The sequence below is a fragment of the Gigantopelta aegis genome, chromosome 3 (genome assembly GCF_016097555.1).
Source record: "Gigantopelta aegis isolate Gae_Host chromosome 3, Gae_host_genome, whole genome shotgun sequence".
NCBI lineage: Eukaryota > Metazoa > Mollusca > Gastropoda > Neomphalida > Peltospiridae > Gigantopelta > Gigantopelta aegis.
In genome coordinates, this window is record NC_054701.1 from 70460955 (window position 1) to 70478239 (window position 17285).

The following is a 17285-nucleotide window of genomic DNA, read 5'->3' on the forward strand; positions in this document are numbered from 1 at the left end:
CTACTTTATTTATTGTGGATAGTGATTTATCACTCGCCTTAGCATATTAAGGTGTGCGATTTTCCACTCGCCTATAATTTAAAAAACAAAACAAGGACTGTTTAATAAATTAAAGAAAACTAAATCAATATTCGCGAACCCTTCTTGATGTCACAAATTTCTTTTTAGCATAGACGTCATATAACTGTAAATAAAACGTGTTGAGAGCGTTGTTAAATAAAATATTTCCTTCCTGCTGCCATGGTTTCTAAAATAATGACAGTGAACCTCCTGTCTGAATGGACGTTTCGATCGTCTTTGCCATTCTTGACCTTGCTAATGACTGAGCACAGGATGGACGTGCCAATTTTCGGGGTACCCAAGGGAGCTAACTGTTTACTGCTACTTGTAACATTCATGTACGGTTCACTACACAGGTCACTTACGGGTGAGGATTCATTCATTCTCTGTAGTTACTATTTGTGACATGTTGTGGTTCACATATTCACTTCTAGGAATTAGGAAAGAATTAAAACAATATGTATGTTTAATGGTAAGCCTTCTAACTGTATTTTGCTCATGTTATTTTGTAATATTGTGCTTTAACCTTTTGTGACATGGGTGTATAGCGCAAGAGACGGCCGGGGTGAATCGGTTAATGAACCACCCGTTTGGACTGGTACTACAGCCAGATGCGGTCATATAGCAAAAAAAACCCAGATGGAAATGTTCTCAATTTTGGAATGAAAATAAATGCTTATATAATGTATATTTGCAGTGGTGTATGTTGTTAGTGCCAAAGAGAACCCGTTTTATTGGCAGTCTTCATTTGAAGTTGGGCAATTTAACATGGATCTCTGTGTAACGAGACCTAACATTCGGCGCAAAAAATAGTCAACGAATGACCGCGAGCGCTCGGCCTCCTGAACATGTGTGGGACGGAACATGACCCAGTGGTAAAGCGCTCAAATGATCCCCGGTCGGCCTAGGATCGATCACCGTCGGATCGCCCATCAGACTATTTCTCATTCCTATCAGCGCTCTACAACCGATGTAACAAATTCCCGTCGTATACAAATGTATGTGTGGTTCTTAACCATATACAGTGAAACCTCTAAAAACCGGGCCCTCTGTAAACCGGAATTCCCTCAAAACCGGACGTTTTTCAAGGCCCCTGTTTAAATATCTGTGCAGGTAAGATGAGAACCTCTCAAACACGGATACCTCTTAAAACCGAACGATTTTACTTGGTCCCATGCGTGTCCGGTTTAGATGAGTTTCACTGTATATATCCGACACCATATAACCGTATCGAAAATATGTTCAGTGTGTTGTTAAATAAAACATTTCTTCCTGAGCATTGTATTTGTATTCGGCACAAGATAAAACTATAGCAGCTTTTATATTGGTTTTAAGCGATGTATATCACGGCACACAACTAATTGCATTTATTTGCTCAATATGGGTATTTGCGAGATGTTTGTAATATTTATTTTCATTCAAGCATGCTGTCTTGACCACACGCCTTGTTTATCCAGGACAGAGATTAATGGTTAGTAGTTAGATAAAAAAAACCCAAAAAAACCCAAACCCAACCCCCCTAAAAAGAAAACCCACCCACAACAACAACATCCCCCCAAAACCCCCAAACAGAAACCCCCTCCCCCAAAACAAACAAAACAACACGTATGCAAGAAATTGTGCAGGAGGGTATAGACAGGCGATCTAAGTTTTTATGGGAGTTCGGGCCATGCTCCCCTGGAAAATCTATTAAAAACTTTGTTTATTTTGTTTTAAATTTTTGTTGTTAAAGTTTATTTTGTTTAACGACACCTCTAGAACACATTGACTTATTAATCATCGGCTATTTGATGTCAAACATTTTGTAATTCTGATACCCGCTTCATTTTCCTAATGCAGCAGGGATCTTTTATATGCAGTTTCCCAGACAGGAAAGCACATACCAAGGCCGTTGACCAATTGTGGTGCGTTGGTTAGAACGAGAGAAAAAATACAATCATTTGAATGAATCCATCGAGGTGGTGCGATCCTGCGACGCAAGCAAATCGAGCAAGCATTCAACCGACTGAGCTAAATCCCGACTATTAAAGAAGAAAAATCACTGAGAGCAGAAGGGCGTTCTGCACACAGCCTGAAAACATAAACCGACCTCGGTGGCGCAGTGGTTAAGCCATCGGGCTACAGGCTGGTAGGTACAGGGTTCGCAGCCCGGTACCGGCTCCAAACCTGAGCGAGTTCTTAATGGCTAATGTGTAGATGTAAGGCCACTACACCATATTCTCTCTCACTAACCACTAACCAACTAACCCTGTCCTGGACAGACATCCCAGATAGCTGAGGCGTGTGTCCAGGACAGCGTGTTTGAACCTTAATTGGATATAATCACGAAAATAAGTTGAAATAAATGAAAACGTAAAATAGCATAATAGCATTACTGAAACAGGAAAACGTTCCACATGCACTTTCAAGAGCATTTAGAATTCAGATAGCTATTTGAACATCTTTAAAAGGAAAAAATTCAATTACTTTTCTTCAATTTCGTCTGGTTTACAAATCTAATAATTTCCTTCCAGTTGAGAAGGGCAGATTATACGGACAAAAAAACCCAAATGACATTCACTTTTTATATGTAGCAAATCCCCCAAACAAACAACACTAAAACATAAAACTACATTGATCAACATTATAAACATTTTACAAACATTTGGACGACCAGAAACACGTTGGACATGCAGACACTGATATTTGAAGCAAGAAAATGTAATTACAATGTAATCGTAGGCGTACGGTCTCCCGTAATTGTAGGGGTACGGTCTCCCGTTTTTGTAGGGGGGGGGGGGGGGGGGGGGGGGGGCTGGGTTTTTTTTGCCCGAATTAAAAATTAAAATGCCCGAATGTGGATTAACAAATTTATTTATATTATCAGTACTACCAAACAGCTATATAGGGTTGGAAACGAACCAGTATGCATTTTTACATGGATTACAACTAAGTTTGTGGGTAGAATAATGGAAATACATGATACAAATGTCTCAAGTTAGCACATTTTGCACGAATATTGCTATGATTTCAGGTTTTGCTCAAGCACTGGGGGGGGGGGGGGGGGCTATGCCCCCCAGTCCCCAGTCCCCCGCCCCCGCCCCCGCCCCCTGTCTCGTACGCTTGTGAATGTAATACCTAATTTTATTAATTTAAAATGGCTCTGTTAACATGAAACATGACGCAATGGCTACCAAGGCAAAAATTTCCATATAATCGATACTAGAGAAGAAAAAAATACACACACAAGAAAACCACAAACTTTTCTGAAGACAAATATCGTCTGTGTTGATTGAACCCCAAGACGCCTGTGTGCACAGACAGAGCGGTGTTGCTTGACCTTTTCGCTTTGCCTGAAACATTTACATAAAAAGAAAGAAGTCCGATTGACTTTGTTTTGAACGCGTGCCGCTGCTGCCCTCTGGTATTTGAAATAGAGATTCGCTAACCAGTGTGACAGAAGTGTTTATCGTATCCGTGAATTTAGGTGAAGGAAAAAAAAAAGAAACACGTTGAGAGTCGTGCCTGAATACTGGAAACGACAAGCACATGCTTAATGCATTTGTTCATTCATGTAGGTTCAGGGCGGTTCCACAATTGATCAAATAGGGTAGGGGAGAATGTGGGAAGGAGTGATGTCGCAATGTAGTTTTATTTGTACAAAATAAAATCTTATTAGTCCCATATCGGTCCATCCGGAGGGGACTATAGGTTTCATCTCCGTCCTTCTGCCCGTCCGTCCGTCCGTTTGTCTGTATATCTGTCTATCCGTCCGTCTGTCCCACATATTGTTTTCTGGATGTTTTGTTTTTTTAGAATGCTTTGAGATATTGAGGTGAAATTTTGTGTATAGCTTTATCATGTCCTGTTATAGATCAAGTTTGACTTTCATGATGATTTACCCAATTTTTATGGAGTTATGACCCTTGAACTTAGGAGATATGAAAATTAGTTTACCCGACTTTTTTCAGAATGCCTCGAGATTTTGAGCTGAAATTTTGTGTATAGCGTTATGATATACTGTTACAGATCTAATGTGGCTTTCATGGCAATTTACCCAGTTTTGACTGAGTTATGGCCCTTGCACTTAGGAGATACGAAAAATTGTTGGGGCCCAGTATTACATGTATTACTGTAGCAGTACTCTCAGAATGTTTCTTTAAATGACGTATCAGTTAAAGAAAAAGTTTGTTTTGTTTAATGACACCACTAGAGCACATTGATTTATTAATCATCGGCTATGGATGTCAAACATTTGGTAATTTTGACAAATAGTCTTAAAGAGGAAACCCGCTACATTGTTTTCCATTAGTAGCAAGGGATCTTTTATATGCACCACCCCACAGACAGGATAGCACATACCACGGCCTTTGATATACCATTCATGGTGCACTGGCTGGAACGAGAAATAGCCCAATGTGCCCACCTACGAGGATCGATCCCAAACCGACCGCGCATCAAGCGAGCGCCTTACTACTGGGCTACGTCCCGCCCACCAACCCACCCCCCCAACAAATGCATTTTCGTCCATAAGTAGAGGGAACAGCCCCCCTACCCCCGAACGCCCCTAGATTCATACAGGCCTATGTATGTATAAGGAATAAGATGTGCATATCCACCAAGCATAAAATAACGGTATTACCCCCAACCCCCCACCCCCAAATATGATCAATTATGGAACAGCCCTTATGTTTTTGTCCACGACTGTAAGCATTAGCATAACGGATGTTTTTCCCATCTGTGTTTACGATACATTATAAAATCACCGTCGAAGGTTTCGACACCATCAATAATCACTGCCTGAGGAGAATTGGGTCAAGGATCGATATTCGTCAAATCCGTATCTCCCTCTCCCTCCCCCACCCCCCACCCCCAACCCCACCCCTCCTCCGCGACATTTCAACCAGTGGCTCACAAATGATGTTTCAAAGGCCATGGTGTATACTGTTCTGTCTATCTGAAGAAAAACATATTAGAGAAGATCCTTGTAGTCTATGCGACATCAGCGGGGTTTCTTTTCTAGACCAAGTGTCAAAATAGCCAAACGTTGTACATTAAATAGTCATAGTTTAACGGACGCTGGGATGTCATGCAAAAACTATTTCTTTCTGTTTGATAACAATGGCTCAGATATTGTTTTAACTGGATGGCTCAACTAATACACCATTTATCGTGGTCAGTCGTAGTGAGACAAAAAAAACACAAAAAAACCCAACAATCTTATGGTCATCAAGTGGGGGCACAAGGGGATAATTAAAAATGCATTCCTTTTATACCTCTAAATAATGACCATATGTTCTCAACTTGACAATACATCGCACACAATAATTCCTAGCACTATGATACTGATACAAGAAACTCCCCCCCCCCCCCACTCCTCTCTCTCTCTCTCTCTCTCTCTCTCTCTCTCTCTCTCTCTCTCTCTCTCTCTCTCTCTCTCTCTCTCTCTCTCTCTCTCTCTCTCTCTCTCTCTCTTACACAAACCCTCACACACTCACACACGTACATCTGAATACATTCTGAACCCATTTGACCGCCCCTCCCCACAATGAATATGGAACCACCATAACGTATTCTAAGTATTTGTATAGCTAGAGTGACCACAGAGAACATGACAGAAAAACAGCTGCGACATTACGTTTTTTTTATTACACTGTTATCAGGAAGTTCGTTTACCTTTCAGCCATTGGCACGCGATTGGGCGGAGATATTAATATGTTTTGTGTGTGAGTCAATAATGCCGAATAACTTTCTGACAGTGAATGAATGATTTAATAACATGGACTGTACCAGTTATTGATGTCGTTAGAAATAGTACGTGACATTCGTTTTTTTTATGGCTGTGTTTATTTAAAGGGCAATTTAATGGGGAAGGTGGCAAACAGACGGTTAACTTCAAAATATTGGGCGCGACGTAGCTCAGTGGTACAACGCACGCCTGATGCGCGATCGGTCTAGGATCGATTCCCGTCGGAAGGCCCATTGGGCTATTTCTAGTTTCAGCCAGTGCTCCACAACTGGAGTAACAAAGGCAGTGGTATGTACTATCCTGTCTGTGGGATGGTGCATACAAAAGATCCCTTGCTGCTAATCGAAAAGAGTTGCCCATGAAGTGGCGACAGCGAGTTTCCTCTCTCAATATCTGTGTGGTCCTTAACCATATGTCTGACACGATATAACCGTTCAATAAAATATTTCCCTCCTTCCTTCAAAATAGTTTAACAGTTTAATAAAGTGTCTTTCATACAAGTACAGGAACCTCCATGAAACATTTTAGAGCATGAAATTTTGCTATTAGGTTTATAAATCTGTGAGCATATAAATGTGTGAAATTTTGTAGGTTCCTCTGTCTCATTTGCATTTTTAATAAACATTTCTGGACTTGAGAATTAACATTTTATAGAAAGTAACCGAAACCCGGCAATACTCCATTATATCCTCAGGATCATCGATGCACATATAATTTTTGTGTGTTATGTTAATATAAACAATTTGGTAGACTTGCCATTAAAAAAATATCACACAAAAAACTGAGCATTTCAAACTGATTTAAGACAAAATAGCTGACAATGTATGCTTTAAAATATTGCTCCAAGTATCTGAATAAACTTACACGTTATTCAGCCTTCAGCAACATGAGCTCTACATTTACAAAAAAGAATAAGTTTGTTTTGTTTAACGACACCACTAGAGAAAATTGATGTATTAATCATCGGCTCCTGCATGTCAAACATATGGTAATTTTGACAGTCATAGAGAGGAAACCCGCTACATGGGTTTTTTCATTAGTAGCAAGGAATCTTTTATATACACCATCCCACAGACAGGATAGCACACACCATGGCCTTTGATATACCAGTCGTGGTGCGCTGGCTGGAACGAGAAATAACCCAATTGGCCCATCGACGGGGATCGACCACGGACCGACCGCGCACCAAGCGAGCGCTTTACCACTGGGCTATGTCCCGCCCCTCTACATTTACAAATGTCGGATAAAACCAAATTCGATCGTCATTGTCCTGTACACGCAGGGCTTCTAGATTATGGTAGCCCCACTAACATGGCTAGTGATATTCAATGTTCGGCTAGTAAATAACTACTATTACCATGCCCGACGGCTAGTGAATTTTCAGGGATCAAATGTTCCAGTTATAAGTATTTTATAAATACGAATATCCTGCCCCCACCTTTTTTTAGCTCTATCTTCCTCTTTAGGTGACATATCTGATTATTACTATTATTTAGTAAAATTGTATTGACTTAAAGTAAAGTAGGGCTAGTGAATTTTGAATCATGACTAGTAAAAAAAAATTAATTACTGATCCCATGGCTAGTGGATTTTATGAAAATTCTAGAAGTCCTGTGTACACGTAGATATAATAAAAATAGTGGCCAGCGAGCAGTATTCGTTGACAGAGAATGGTAACTGGATAATAGTTTGTTTGTTTTGTTTAACGACACAACTGGAGCACATTGATTAATTAATCATCGGCAATTGGATGTCAAACATTTGGTAATTCTGACTCGTAGTCATCAGAGAAAACCCGCTTCATTTGTTTTGCTAATGCAGCAAGGGATCTTTTATATGCATTTTCTCATAGACAGGAAAACACATACCACCACCGTTGACCAGTTGTGGTGCACTGGTTGGAACGAGACCACCCCCCCCCCCCCCCCCCCCCCCCCACCCCCCACCCCCCCCCCCCCCCCAAATCAGCTGACTGGATAAATTCAAATTAAGGAAGAATGAGACTCTTGGATTATCTCCTGTTAAATGTTAATAGAGTTCTGTTTTGTAAAAGTCCTTTTCTGAAGATATGTTTTACAGCCACCTCTGTTTGTTCATGTTTGGTTTAATTGAATATCGGCCTTGCAACATTATTTATCAACATTTTCACGTCAGTTGAAAAAATATTTAAATTGTAATACAGACCTTTTGAATACGCAAATATGATTAAATACTGTAGAACCATTATGCACTGCGTGATGAAAGTAAATGCGAGTCAGTAGCGGACCCAGGGGGGGGGGGGGTGTTCAGGGGTCCGGGCTCCCCCTCCCCCCCCCCCCCCCCTTTGAAAACCGACCATAACATTTAAGGGGAAACGTGATTACATTAACTGTTCTGTGTAAAAGGAGAGATCAGTCATCACATTTGGACCTCCTCTTTCAGAAATCCTGTGTCTGCGCCTGCGAGTTGTCAACAGTAGTCATACCTGCGTATAGACAGTATTGCGATCTCAACTGTAGCACACACAAAATGTATTGAATTGCTAGATGTTACTCAAAGATAGTAAGATTAAAAAAAAAACTTACTCCAAATTCAACAGAATTCTTACCAGCTGTGTGTGTGTTTGTGTGTGACACGTGTTGTTTCAATTAACAGAGATTGTCTCGTCTGTGACATGTAACATACGGAAACTTTAGCAAGTTGTATTGTATGTTGACATTTTGAAAATGACCCTTAACTTGAAAATCCATGTAATGTGTACATGTTAGCTGGCGGACAAACAGAAATTTCGGCGAGCTAGTAAATTTCAGTTCTCGTTCATCGGGCTAGTAAAATATTTTCCATTTATTTGTTTATTTCAACTTATTTTTCGTGCTTATATCCAATTAAGGTTCAAGCACGCTGTCCTGGGCATACACCTTAGCTATCTGGGCTGTCTGTCCAGGACAGTGGGTTAGTTGTTAGTGGTTAGTGGTTAGTGAGAGAGAAGAGGATGTAGTTTTTCTTACACCTACCCACTGAGTCGTTAAAAGTCGCTGTATGTTGGAGCCGGTACCGGGCTGTGAACCCTGTACCTACCAGCCTTATGTCCGATGGCTTAAGCAGGATGCAATTTAATAATCACATTCATATATATTTCCGTTTGTTTGACTCCCTGTACTAAATGTGATGTGTTTTTCGTGCTGGGTTGTCGTTAAACATTCGTTCATCGTAGTCTTCATCAATATTATCTAGAGAATCGAGATTGTTCATTCTTTCCTTCCTACTTTTTATTATTCAATTCACAGTATATACTGCAGGTAACCAGACACCAGAACTCCCATGAATATTGTTAACAATGGACGGTTTGCTGGTGTGAGGTTGGGTTTTTTTTTTTTTTTTTTTTTTTTACACCAGGTTGAAATTTCCACCACCTAGGAGGTACTTGTTCTATCCCACATGGCCTCATACAATGGATCCTTAACATATATTATGTATTACAGTTTTATTTATTTCTAAACCGATTACTTTTTAATTGCACACAAAAACTGTCTTTTTGGTGTTATTTCCAAAACACTTTTACTTTTTTTCTTAGTCAAACCAAACCGAAATTATTTTTAAAAAACCACCCACATTTTTATAAAAGGATGGCCGCGCTGATTGAAAACGTTGAGTGATATAAATTAAAGTCCGTCCCACATGGAATGCCATTTTCATGCTATGGAATTGACTGCAAGTTATTTATTTCTGAGCCAATTGTTTTCTAAATTTAACACAAAAATAGTATGTTTTTGTTATTTCCAAAACACTTTTACTTGTTTTCTTACGTCAAACACAACTGAAATTATTTACAAAAAAACATTTCTATAGGAACATTTCTGTTTTCTTTTAAAAATGAGATAGAGCCGATACGTAATTCACACCGTGGTGGGGTTTTCTCACGCCGTGATACATACTATATTTAGATGTTTATATCTATATACGATATATGGATAAAAATAATGTCTGCAATGCTTTTTCAGACAAGGGAGTAATGACGTATTTAAAAAAACAAAAAACCCCACACAAAAACTGAATTTAGGGAATACAGGGAAAACAATACGAGGATGAATCACACAAACATTTACGAAACGAAAAAATAGTAGACCACGTTACTCGTTTGTTTTATTTAACGACGCCACGAGAGCACATTGATTTTTTTTATCTTACCATCGGCTATTGTACGTCAAACATATGGTCATTCTGACACTGTTTTTTTTTTTAGAGGAAACCCGCTGTCGCCACATAGGCTACTCTTTTACGACAGGCAGCAAAGGGATGTTTTATTTGCGCTTCCCACAGGCAGGATAGCACAAACCATGGCCTTTGTTAAACCAGTTATGGATCACTGGTCGGTGCAAGCGATGGTGAGCCTTCCGGAGCACTCACTCAGGGTTTGGAGTCGGTATCTGGATTAAAAATCCCATGCCTCGACTGGGATCCGAACCCAGTCCCTACCAGCCTGTGGACCGATGACCTAACCACGACGCCACCGAAGCCGGTTCATAAATAATTAAGTACTGGCGAATATGAGAAAGAGAGAGAGAGAGAGAGAGAGAGAGAGAGAGAGAGAGAGAGAGAGAGAGAGAGAGAGAGAGAGAGAGAGAGAGAGAGAGAGAGAGAGAGAGAGAGATGAGTGAGTGAGAGAGTGTGTTATATAATTTTTTTATCAGTTCTGACGTCTTACATTTTAATAGATACGATTGTTTCCTTTTCATTGTAGTGGACTAGACGAGGGTTAACTCCGGTGGGGGGATGTACCGCTGAACGGATGACACATATCTATACTGCTGCCGGTGGCGAATAGGATTACATGTCTCTTGCAAGTGAGTACCACTGTTTGTCTTAAGAGTTACACGCTTCAATGACGTGATGCGATGTTTGTCTTCACCCTTAATTAGATCCCACCATTATTTGCGTTTTCTTTATAATATATCTTATTGTTACTGTTTAGTAGCTGTTTTTGTGTTGTTGTTGGGTTTTTTGGTTGTTGTTGTTTATTTTCTTTGCCTTTTATTCCTTTCATCGCAAGGTATCTTCACAGTACTATCCATTCTTTAAACGTTGTGTTGTCCAAAGTGGTTCACAGAGTTGGAAGGATTAAACGAAAATGTATAAACTACTTTATTTATTTATTGCAAGCATTTCCAAAGTGGGTCTGCTACTCTTCTCAAGTGTTGTTACCCGCCAGCCCGCCCCTCCCCCACATCCACACCCACACCCACCCTGCCTAACCTTCCTGCCTGTCTGCATTCCCGCCCGCCTGCCCGGCTGCCCGGCTGCCCGCCTGCCTTCTAGCCTACCCATCCGCCCGCCCGTGAAATAGTAGATATATGTGAGCTTTCATAAAATTCATTAAAGGGACATACCCTAGTTTTTAAACACTAAGGCATGTTTTTTTACTATTAGAGCCGTTTTTGATAACTAAAACCATACTTTACTTAAATTTTATTGTTTAGATTATCCATTTCCGTACATTCAAAGTGTTTTTGGTCATCCTGGTGTTTTTAATATCGCACATGCGTCTGAGAAGTAACAGTTATGGTGTCGAGTTTTAGTCTATTTTTAGAGTGTATATCACACATTTCAAAGTCAGAGACTCATGTTTCACCCAATTGTAACTTTATTCAAATGTGTTACAGGTTTGTAGATTAACTAAACTTAGTGTGCATTTTCATGGGCTGAAACTAGGGTCTGTCCCTTTAATGGCTCAAATGCTTTTAACCCCCTCCCCCCGAAAAAAACAAAAAACAAAAAACAAAACAAAAAAACTACAAAAAACAACAACAACAACAACAACATTGACACTTACTTGAAAAATTACCACTTCGTGATGATATAGCATTCCTTGATCATGTTTTTAACACAAATGTTAATCTAGGTCCCATGAAAATGCATTAACCCATCATGATAAAATTAATGGGTCATTCTTTTACCCTCTCTGTAGTGTATTACAAATTGCGAAATAATTGTGTGTGTGTGTGTGTGTGTGTGTGTGTGTGTGTGTATGTATATACACATGTATGAGTTTATTACATAGGCATACGGGTTCCAAATTTTGTAGCGGGTGGGGTAGGTTGGGGTGTAGTGTGGGGGTAAAAGGATGGAAATACATGATGAAAAGGTTTCAGGCTGGCTCATTTTGCTCGAATATCTCTTATAATTTTTACCCGTATTTGCTCCAGCGCTAGTGGAGCCGTTGCCCCATTAGTTCGTACGCTTATGGTTTATTAGCAAAAACACACGAGTGTCTTTGTGAAAACACACACACAAGTGACTTAGAAAAAACACACGTGATTATTAACGATTGCACACGAGTTTATTGACGAAAACACTAGTTAAAAACACACTATTGATTGGCGAAAACACACTAGTTTATTAGCGAAAGCACGAAATTATTAACCAAAACACGAGTTGAAAACACACCAGTGATTAGCCAAGACATACGAATTTTTTTTATGTTTATTTTTTTATGTTTATTTTATTTTATTTTAATTTTTTTGGACCGAAAACATGTTTTTCTAAAGCTAAAATTCACAAGTTTATTGGCAAAAACACATGAGTATTGGTGAGAAGTCGAGTATATCCACTAAAAACACACGTCTATTACAGAAAATGCTCTAGTTCAGGCCTCTGGCAATTGAACATTTGCGTAACCATTTCGTTTTGTCTAACCCGTTTTGTCCACGTTAAATGATATACTTAATTTAATACGCGACAGAAAATGAGTAACGCAAAGTTAGATTTGCAAAGTTAGATTTGCGTGAGTGACGCGCAAAGAAAATTCATTTCAAATTATTTTCGTACTTATATCCAGTTAAGGTTCAAGCACGCTGTCCTGGGCACAAACTTCAGCTATCTGGGCTGTCTGTCGAGGACAGTGGGTTAGTTGTTAGTTGGTTAGTGGTTAGTGAGAGAGAAGAGGGTGTAGTGGTCTTACACCTATCCATTGAGTTCTGGGTTGGAACCGGTACCAGGCTACGAACCCTGCACCTACCAGCCTGTTGTCCGATGGCTTAACCACTGCGCCACTGATGCCGGTGCAAACAAAATGATTGTTCTCGCAATTTTCAGAGCCCTGTCTGACAGCGTTTATTAGTGCAAGAGGGGCGGGACGTAGCACAGTGGTAAAGCGCTCGCTCGATGCGCGGTCGGTCTGTTCGATCCCCGTCGTTTGGCTCATTGGGCTATTTCTCGTTCCAGCCAGTGCACCACAACTGGTATATCAAAGGCCGTGGTATGTACTACCCTGTCTGTGGGATGGTGAATATAAAAGATCCTTTGCTGCTAATCGAAAAGAGTAGCCCATGAAGTAGCGACAACGGGTTTCCTCTCTCAGTATCTGTGTGGTCCTTAACCATATGTCTGACGTCATATAACCGTAAATAAAATATGTTGAATGCGTCGTTAAATAAAACATCTCTTTCTTTCTTTCTTTATTAGTGCAAACACAATGTTATTTCAACCGCATTTATTTGTAACTTACATTAGGAAACTGTATTATGAGTCGGCATCTGTTAGTGCATATTGAACGCCGTGGTGCAGACCCGTGTTTCGCTGTATCATACATCACATCTACGAGATGTTATGTAATGATTTATTGGTAAATACTCTGTATAAAGAAATACCATAACGCCACACGAGAAAATTCCCACCGCAGATTATTGGCAATTTGGAATGCTTGTGAAAAAATCTATATTTGTTCCTATCAGTTAACGGATAGCAGTCCTTTTTTGTGTTGAATGTGAGATAACGAAAGCAGTTGGTATGTTCTGTACGCATTAGCTAACATTGTTGTGAAGATAATTTGGATAGATATTTGTATGGTCTCTGATAGATTATGATTATATTCAGTGCCTCCCATGAAGATGATGCCCATGCCAACACAGTGAACAGGGTTTTTTGTTTTAGGGAATATAGTCCTAGCTATACCAGAGACATTACGGTAGATGTTATGCAAGGTGCCCATATATAAATTTCGGGGTATATTCGGAATGCGTGGGAGGTGCACATTTTAAAACCTACCCCCTGAATCTGCACCTGTACATAGATATCAAGGTCAGAATCATGGGTCAGAGGATGGTGTATTTTTAGGACAACATTAATAAAGCAAATATATATATAAATAATTATTGATGAGAATATGTCTTATTTTCGTGCTTCTCGCTATTTGATGCTCAGGCGTGTTATCATTGACACGCGATTCAGTCACGTCGGCAACACTTACGTGCGTGTTCAAGACAGAGGTTAATTGCTGTGTGTCCAAGAGCCACCCCGCTGTGATTACATGGGCCAAATCTTTTTTCTTTTTTCTTTATTTTTTTTCTTTATTATTATTATTATGTATCCCACTGCCCCCTTTTCTTTCTCACCTTTGACTTACATCTCATTTTTTACCGATCTGGCAACTCCTATCATTCAACTTTCTCGCTGTCCACCTCCACATCCCAGTCTTTGTCTCGTGTGTACCGGCCTCGGTTGCGTCGTGGTAGGCCATTGGTCAACAGGCTGGTAGGTACTGGGTTCGGATCCCAGTCGAGGCATGGGATTTTTAAATCCAGATATCGACTCCAAACCCTGAGTGAGTGATCCGCAAGGCTCACTGGGTAGGTGTAAACCACTTGCACCGACCAGTGATCCATAACTGGTTCAACAAAGACCATGGTTTGTGCTATCCTGCCTGTGGGAAGCGCAAGTAAAAGATCCCTTGCTGCTACTCGGAAAGAGTAGCCCATGTAGTGGCGACAGCGGGTTTCCTCTCAAAATCTGCGTGGTCCTTAACCATATGTCTGACGCCATATAACCGTAAATAAAATGTGTTGAGTGCGTCGTTAAATAAAACATTTCTTTCTTGTCTCGTGTGACAAACCGCGCCACGCACCTATCACTGTCCATCAAATAGCCGTGGGCCTAGTCCATCCACTTCTGACAATACCTAAACCTAGCATACTAACAGCAATAAGGATATTTCATATACATGTATATTTCCTATGGATTGTATACAAAATGCTACACTGTCTTTTGATCAATCTGTTATGGAGCACTAGCATGTACCAACTCGTGATTCGATGAGACATCATAATATTTGTAACCCCTTTAAAAAAGGTTTTCATGAATTCTGCCGTTGGTTTTAAGTGTACATTGGCTGTTCGGGCACAGATACAAAGGATTGATGACTGTGGTTTTCAAATTCTCCGCAGACACAGCAATTTCCTCTCATTGAGGACCTCTGAGAAAATTTGTTTGCTCCGAAAAGGATTTTGAATTTGAGTTGGCGTAGTGATCAAGCTGCAAAATGACATCTCATCTTCGCCGTGCAAGATTGAGCATTGTCGGTTTGACCCCGTCATTTATTTGCAGTCCTGTCTACTAAGACATAATTAATTTAATAAATCGCTGTCAAAGACCCGGTGAAGTCTTTCGAAACCATGTGTCTTGTAGGTCCCAGTGACGTTTTCCTGTCTGGAACGAAGAGGATGCAGCTCTGTGAATAGAGTACTTCCTTTAAGTAATAGAACTTAAATTCGGTTCCAATTAGTAGGCGGCGGAAGATACCAGCAACTGTGGAAGTCGGTGGTGATGATGGTGGTGGGAAGTTGATTAATTCGCTTTTTCAACTAGGGGCGTAGGGATTTGGAACTGTGGAACTATACATTGAATGAAAAATTAAAGGAATAAAAAACAAAAATTAGTTTAATGACACTTTAGTACATATTAATCTGCGGCTTCTTGGTGTCTAACGTATAATTATTTTGACACTAAAGAACTTTGATTAAAGGGAGAGAGGAAACCCGTTGCTTCCACACAGGTTACTCCTACCGAAAAGCAGCAAGGAATCTTTATTTTTGGGAGGAGATAGGAAACCCGTTGCTGTCACATAGGTTAATCCTATCGAAAAGCAGCAAGGGATCTTTTATATACTTTTCTATAGACAGGACAGTACATACCAATGCCTTTTGTGTACCAGTTGTAGGGCAGTTATGGGGACTGGGATAAATCTTTGACAAGTGGCGACCATTCATCAGGTAAGCTCTCTACCTCTGAACTATACCCCGTCCCTGAGCTTAGCCTTTGTGGTTAAGAGTAAGTGTGTTCTATTTATTTTACACAATTACTCACACCCTACGCGCGTTGTTTTGATTCTTACCGCAAAGTTTGACCTGTTCATACGTGTGCTGTTTTATGTAATGACAGTTATATTAAGACCTTTTAGGTTAATGCTTATTTTATAGAAAGGTATGCGAACTTTATGATTTTCTGCAGTAATAACTTGTACTGTTTCCACTTTCGCAATCAACAACGTTTACTTTTAATTAATTAAGTAGAGATATATATATATATATATATATATATAGAGAGAGAGAGAGAGAGAGAGAGAGAGAGAGAGAGAGAGAGAGAGAGAGAGAGAGAGAGAGAGAGAGAGAGAGAGAGAGAGGAGGAGGAAGGAAATGTTTTATTTAACGATGCACTCAACACATTTTATTTACGGTTATATGGCGTCGGACATATGGTTAGGGACCAGACATATATTAAGAGAGGAAACCCGCTGTCGCCACTTCATGGGCTACTCTTTACGATTAGCAGCAATTGATCTTTTATATGCAACATCCCACAGACAGGATAACATATACCACGGCCTTTGATATACCAGTCCAGTGTTTCTACCAGAAAGAAATGTTTGGGTATGGCATTATGGAATTGAATGCAACCAGTCAACAGGCGGTATGGATGGGGGGGGGTGAGGGGGGGGGGGGAAGAAAATGGGTTAATTTTAGGGTTAGGGTTAAGAAAATCATACAGTAATGATAAGAGAAATTAATTTTGTCAAAACGTTAACTTAAAAAAAAAAAAATCTGCCAAAAATTTTGGGTATGGCACAATACCCGTTTTACCCTCTGGCAGAAACCCTGCAGTCGTGGTGCACTGGCTGGAACGAGAAATAGCCCAATGGGCCCACCGAAAGGGATCGACCCCAGACCTACCGCGCATCAAGCGAATGCTTTACCACTGAGCTACATCCCGCCCGAGAGAGAGAGAGAGAGAGAGAGAGAGAGAGAGAGAGAGAGAGAGAGAGAGAGAGAGAGAGAGAGAGAGAGAGAGAGAGAGAAAGTGTATGTATGTATGCATATAGTCAGACCTCGTTACAATGACCACGTTCGTCCCTCGTCACTTGTAGGGCCGTAGCTAGGCTCTTGTGTGGAGGAGGGGAAGAGATGATTTTGAACGAAAGTGCATGGAAGGCGCAAGACATTAGAGGGCTCGGGGGCATGCTCCCAGGACATTTTGTAAACTAGAGTCTCTGAAATACCATTTTGCAGCTATTTCAGGGAGGCTGCAAACTTAAAACGTCACTAGTAATAACCACCAATTTTGTTTCTGGGGACACCTGCCTCCCTTTCTCCCGCTAGCTTTGACCCTGCCTTTGTCGTTATATCCAAGTTGCTGTTGTAGCGAATTTGCCCTTTGCCATGACATAAGAAAAATATGGATTAATAATTAT

At 40.3% G+C, this 17285-nt stretch overlaps 1 protein-coding gene across 2 annotated transcripts in view; it reads left to right on the forward strand.

The window, feature by feature from the left end:
• The window catches only part of LOC121368995, a 125419-nt gene that overhangs the window by 18814 nt on the left and 89320 nt on the right, over window positions 1-17285 (forward strand). For both annotated transcript variants that reach the window (XR_005957540.1, XR_005957539.1), the window contains exon 2: window positions 10509-10611. The gene's annotated coding sequence lies outside the window, so the exon portion shown is untranslated. The remainder of the gene's footprint in view (window positions 1-10508; window positions 10612-17285) is intronic.